This window comes from Elephantulus edwardii, unplaced genomic scaffold (assembly GCF_000299155.1).
Source record: "Elephantulus edwardii isolate Elephantulus edwardi_28Jun2011 unplaced genomic scaffold, EleEdw1.0 scaffold00105, whole genome shotgun sequence".
In the NCBI taxonomy this organism is placed as follows: Eukaryota; Metazoa; Chordata; class Mammalia; order Macroscelidea; family Macroscelididae; genus Elephantulus; species Elephantulus edwardii.
In genome coordinates, this window is record NW_006399855.1 from 5,387,851 (window position 1) to 5,393,887 (window position 6,037).

General features: G+C 38.2%; 1 pseudogene; it reads right to left on the minus strand.

Annotated features, from left to right (window-relative positions):
• Positions 1-3,314: 3,314 nt before the first annotated feature.
• Positions 3,315-3,742, minus strand: LOC102853218 (annotated as a pseudogene).
• Positions 3,743-6,037: the final 2,295 nt, after the last annotated feature.

Genomic DNA, 6,037 nt, shown 5'->3' on the forward strand with positions numbered 1-6,037 from the left:
GGTGACCCTATAGGACATGATAATGAGTGAAATATTTCAGTCACAAAAGGAAAAATATTGCACAGCACCACTGTTATAGAGCAGGTCTGACAGGAGGGTTTAGGAGGAGAATGAGTTATGAGTGACTAGATAATGAACACTGAACTGGAATAGATTAAGGAAATAACTGTTTAAAAGGAATACATAGTTAGACGTTATATGCATGACAATAGCCTAGAACAAGAGTTATATTGCCTAGAGGACTGCGGAGATGGAGGAGGGAGGTAACTGTTAATTCATCTTGTTGAGGTTCTTCCTCTCTTTTTCTTGTTAGCTACTTTACAAAACATGTTGCTTTCCCTCCAGGGACTTGTGCATTCTGATTTGTTTACTTTGGGGGAAGTCCATGGTACAGTCATTATTCTGTATCACACCATAATTATAAATTACATTCCAAAGGCAAAAATTATTCAGTCTTCCTTATTCCTCATTTTATATGTATCACTATCATTAAAATATACACACCAACAACCTGAGCCAAAGAAGAGGAAATAGATGGTTTCTATCAACTATTACAGTCAGACACTGATTGAACATGCAATCAAGATGCGTTAATAATAATGGGTGACTGGAATGCAAAAGTTGGGAACAGAGTAGGACCTAGTGACAGAAATGAAGCTGGAGGTAGGATGATAGAATTTTGCACAATCAACAATTTATTCATTGCAAATATATTTTACAAGAAACATAAATCCTGGCTAAACACATGATGGTATGCCTAGGAATCAGATAGATTACATCTGTGGAAAGAACCACAGGAGAAGGTCAATACCAGCTCAATATTAATAACAAGGCCAGATGCTGATTGTGGAACAGATCACGAACTACTCATATGCAAGTTTAAGCTGAAACTAAGGAAAGTGAAATCAAGCCCATGGGAACCAAAATATGACCTTGAGTCTATCCCACTTGAATTTCAGAGCCATCTCAGGAACAGGTTTGAGGCCTTGAACACTAATGAATGAAGACTAGATGAGTTATGGGAAGATATCAAGAATATTATCCAGAAAGAGTGGAAAAATCATTGCAAAGACAGAGGAGGAAGACCAAAATGAATGTCAGAAGAGACTCTGAATATTGCACTAGAGTGCTGAGAAGCCAAAGCAGAACAAAGAAATCAAGAACTTAAGGAGCTGAAGAGGAGATTGCAAAAGGCTGCACTACAAGACAAAGTAAAGTATTATAAAGAAATGTGCAAAGAGCTTGAGTCAGAAAATAAAAGGGGCCAAACTCGCTCAGCATTTCTTAAGTTCAAGAAACTGAAGAACAAATTCAAACCTCGAGTTGCAATACTTAAGGATGCTTTGGACAGAATATTAAATGATCCTGCAAGTATGAAAAGAAGATAACAGTCATAAAAAGAAGATACAGAGTCATTATACCTAAAGGTTTGGCAGACACAGAAGAATTTAATGAAACAACATAAGAGCAACAGCCTATGGTGATGAAGGAAGAAGTCCAGACTGCTTTGAAAAAATTGGCTAAGAATAAGGTCCCAGAAAATGATAGTATACCAACTGACATATTTCAACTAACAGATTCTGTCCTATATGTGCTCACCAAGTTGTTCCAAGAAATCTGGAGGACAACCACTTGGCCAACTGGCTTGAAGATATTTATATTTGTTCCCATTCCAAAGAAAGGTGATCATACAGAGTGTGGAAATTAACAAACAATATCATTAATATCACACACAAGCAAGACTCTGCTGAAGATTTTCCAAAAACAACTAGAACAGCACATCAGAAAAGAACTACCAAAAGTGCAGGCTGGATTTAGGCAGGGTCATGGTACTAGGGATATTGTAACTAATGTTAGATTGATCTTGGCTGGAAACAAGGAGTACCAGAAGAATGTTTTTGTTTCATTGATTATACAAAGGCATTTGACTGTGTGGATCATAACAAACTGTGGCTAAGTCTGAGAAGAATGGGAATCCTAGAACACTTGATTGTGTTAATGTGAAAGCTATACTTGGACCAGGAGGCAGTCTTCAGGACACAGCAAGGAAATACTTCATGGTTCAAAATTGGGAAGGGTGTATGCAAGGGATATATCCTATCCCCAAACCTTTTCAATCTTTATGCAGAAAAGATTATCTGGGAGGCTTGAATCTATGAGGAGAAATGTGGCACCAGGACTGCAGGAAGACTCATCAACAGTCTGTGTTACAGAGATGACACAACTCTGCTTGCTGAAACTGAGGAGGACCTGAAGCACTTGCTGTAGAAGGTCAGGAACTGAAGTCTTTATTATGGATTGAGGCTCAATATCAAGAAGACAAAGATTCTCAACCACTGGGCTGATTGGCAGCATCAAGATAGATGGTGAACAGATTGAGATTGTTCATAATTTTGGTTTGCTTGGCTCCACAGTCAACACTCTTGGCACCAGCAGCCAGAAAATTAAAAGACATATTGAGATGGGAAAGTCTGTGGTTACAGATCTCTCTAAAGTACGGAAGTGCAATGATGTCAGTCTGGAGACTAAGGTGCGCCTGATACATGCCATGGTCTTTGAAATCACTTGCTATGCATCAGAGAGCTGGACAATGACTACATATGATAGAAGGAGAATTGATGCCTTTGAGCTGTAGTGCTGGAGAAGAGTATTCAATATACCATGGACTGCTAAGGAAAAGAACATGTTTGTCCTGGAGAGGATGAAGCCAGGCTGTTCCTTGGAGGCAAGGATCCTAAAGCTTTGTTTTACATACTTTGGATATGTTGCAAGGAGGAATGGGTCCTTGGAGAGGGACATAATGCTTGGTAGGGTGGAGGGACAGCACAGGAGAGGTAGACCCTCAATGAGCTAGATTGATTCAGTGACTGGAGTAACGGGGGTAGGTGTGCCGGAAATAGTGAGATTGGCATAGGATAGGACAGAGTTTAGGGCTGTTGTACATAAGGTTACTATGAGTTGCAGGCGACTCGATGGCACATAACAAACAACATAAATATAAATTGGAAATACTTGGATGAGAAACACCATAGTCGTTTGTACTTTTGTTTTTGTTTCTTGCTGGAATGGGTCACAAGTTTACTGAAGGCTCCATACACACACCCACATAACAACAGCACAGTGACTCAGTACACACAGACGGTAACTCCCTCACCTCCACTCAACTGGGTACCCAAAGGGCATCAAGGGCAGCCGCTTCCTTTGTGTTCCAGACCTAGCTGGATCTATCTCTACCATGTGGTTCAGAAAGGCATGTGGAAGTGGCCTGTGAGGTTGTAGTACCAAAGGTCCCGGAGGGGCTCACCTGACTCCTATCACTCCAGTGATAGCTGCAGAATCAGCTGTTTCATCACCTTGGGTTGGCTGGTCTCTTGGATCTCACCGGCCAGCAATATCTAGTGTGCCACTATATAAACCTTGTAAACTGAACACCCTTTTTAGCTCGCAGACCTAATGGCAATATTCATTTCAGAACCTTCACAAAGTTGTGGATGACCTCCAGGTAGGCCAGGTTGTTGTCACTGACATTCACACAAATGCAGAAGTAGATGCCAGCATAACATCAGTTGAAGATCTTCAAGTTCTGGAATTCCACAAATTTGGTGTGCTTGATGTCATGCACAGTGGCCATGGCATATAACTCCTCAATCAGCTTCTGCTTCTCATTGTGGTCAAACCACATTTACCATGTGGCCAGGTAAGTCTTCCCCACTCACTTCTGGATGAAGATGAAACAGATCATGACACTTCCCATCCAGACCCCAGTGGCCCTGGCCCTATGGAGACTGTGCAGCTCAGGCACCCGCTGTAGTTGACGGGCCACAACAGAGTCTTTAAACTTGTATCCTGTTCTTAACACTTTGAAGAGGTACTTGGCAACAAGTTTGACCAATAAAATATGCTATTTGATTTCTTAACCACTATTCCAAGAGTGTTAGCTGTGTATCCAAATAAACAGAAATCCTTGACTACTCCAATATTTACTCTCTTTAACATGTTTCTTAAATGTCCTTTTGTGAGGATTATTATTTTCTTTATACTGGGTTGTAATACACATCAAAGGCTAGAGTCTTTAATCTTTAGCAATTACTTCTAGTCATGCAACCTATTGAAAGAGATTCATAGTTGTGCCCATTTAAACACACACACATGCACACAAGGTTATCTAATAGAATGTGAAAATTATCAAGCAGTATAATGGATGTAACATGCAAGTAAAATTTTGCTGAAGTTTATTTAAAAAGCAACTGTAGCAATAGACCAATAGTGAATTGTTAAAAATTTAAGCTGAACTTAGAAGTGGCTGTGGAACAAGGAATGACACTACTAACATCACCTGTATTTTACACAAAATCAGGAAATGCAAGATATCTGTTTGAGTTTTATTGACTATGCAAAGGGAAGGGAAGGGACTGTGTGAATTATAATAATTTACAGACAACATGGAGAAAAGTAAGAGTTCCATAAAAGTTAATTGTATTTATATATGGACCAAGAAGCTGTCAAGGAAATGAACAATGATAGGCAATGTGGTTAAAAATAAGAAATGGTGTGCATCAGGTTGTATCTTCTCACAATACCTATTCAATTAGTAGAGAAATCTGGTAGTGTGCTTTGTAGAAAGTGTTACTGCTAGCTTATAAACCACATATCTCTGGATGTTTTAATCAGCCACTAGCTCTGTGGGAGAAATATGGACCATCTCCATCTATGGGATTTACAACCTTTGAAAACTGATTGCAGGTCAGTTATGAGGTGATCCGATAAAATAGCACTGACTGACTGAATAAATCTGTGTGCTGAACAAATAATTTGAGAAACTAAATTATACGAAGAAAAAAAATGACAATTATATTGAAGGAAGATTTATCAACAACTTGAGATATGCTTTTCAAATAACCTTTTGCACTTATAATTTTGTATTAATCTGCAAATGACTAAATTGTATTGCTACTTCAAAGGTTAAATGTATTTGTAGTTAAATATTACCAACATGTCCACCATAATGTTATGACATTTTATACTTCATCAAAAATATATTAAAATTTTAGAACTAGACCAGTTGTAGATAAATTTATTTCTCTCTATCTTAAACATTATCTTCAATTGCAACCAGAGATTTGACAATTTAGTAGAAAATTTTGACATGTTTTCCTTTAAATTTGACTTCCTGAAATCCAGCGCAATCTTTAGAGTCTCTTATTACATCCATTTCAGTTTTTTCTGTCTCTTGTTTCTTGCAATGACCTTTTGCTTTCCTCATGAATAATATCCTTGATATCATCCCACAACTCATCTGGTCTTCTATCAGTGGTGTTCAATGCCTCAAACTGATGGCATTGATTAAAGATTATATATGTTGGTTCCTGTGGACTTATTTTAATTTTCTTCATCATCAATTTGAACTGGCATATAAGTAATTAATGATCTGACCCACAGACTGCCCCTGGCCTAGTTTTGACTGCTGATATTAAGCAATTTCTTCTACAAATGTAGTCATTCTGATTCCTATGCAGCCAATTGGATGAAATCCACATTTAAATTTGTCTTTTGTGTCTTTTAGAAAAAATATTTGCAACAAATAAATCATTGTAAATACAAAATTTAATCTTCCATTACAGCCTAATTACTATCACCAAGCCCATATTTTCTAATTACTGTTCCTTCTTCATTGTTTCCTACTCTTGCATTCCAGTCATCAATTATCATCAGCACATCCTGATTGCATGTTCGGTACATTTCAGGCCACAAAATTTGCTGAAAATTCTCACATTCTTCTTCTTTGGCACCAGATGTAGGAGAATATACTTGAATAATAGTCTTGTTGACAGGTCTTCTCTGTATGTGTATGGATATTCTCCTATCACTCACAACATTGTATCTGAGGACAGAACTTGAAAGCTTCATCTTGCTTGGCTCCACAATTAACACCCTTGGTATGGGAAGTCGGGAAATTAGGAGACACATTACAATGGGAAAATCTGCAATTAGGGACCTTTCCAAATTACTGAGGAGTAGTGATGTCAGTTTGAGGACT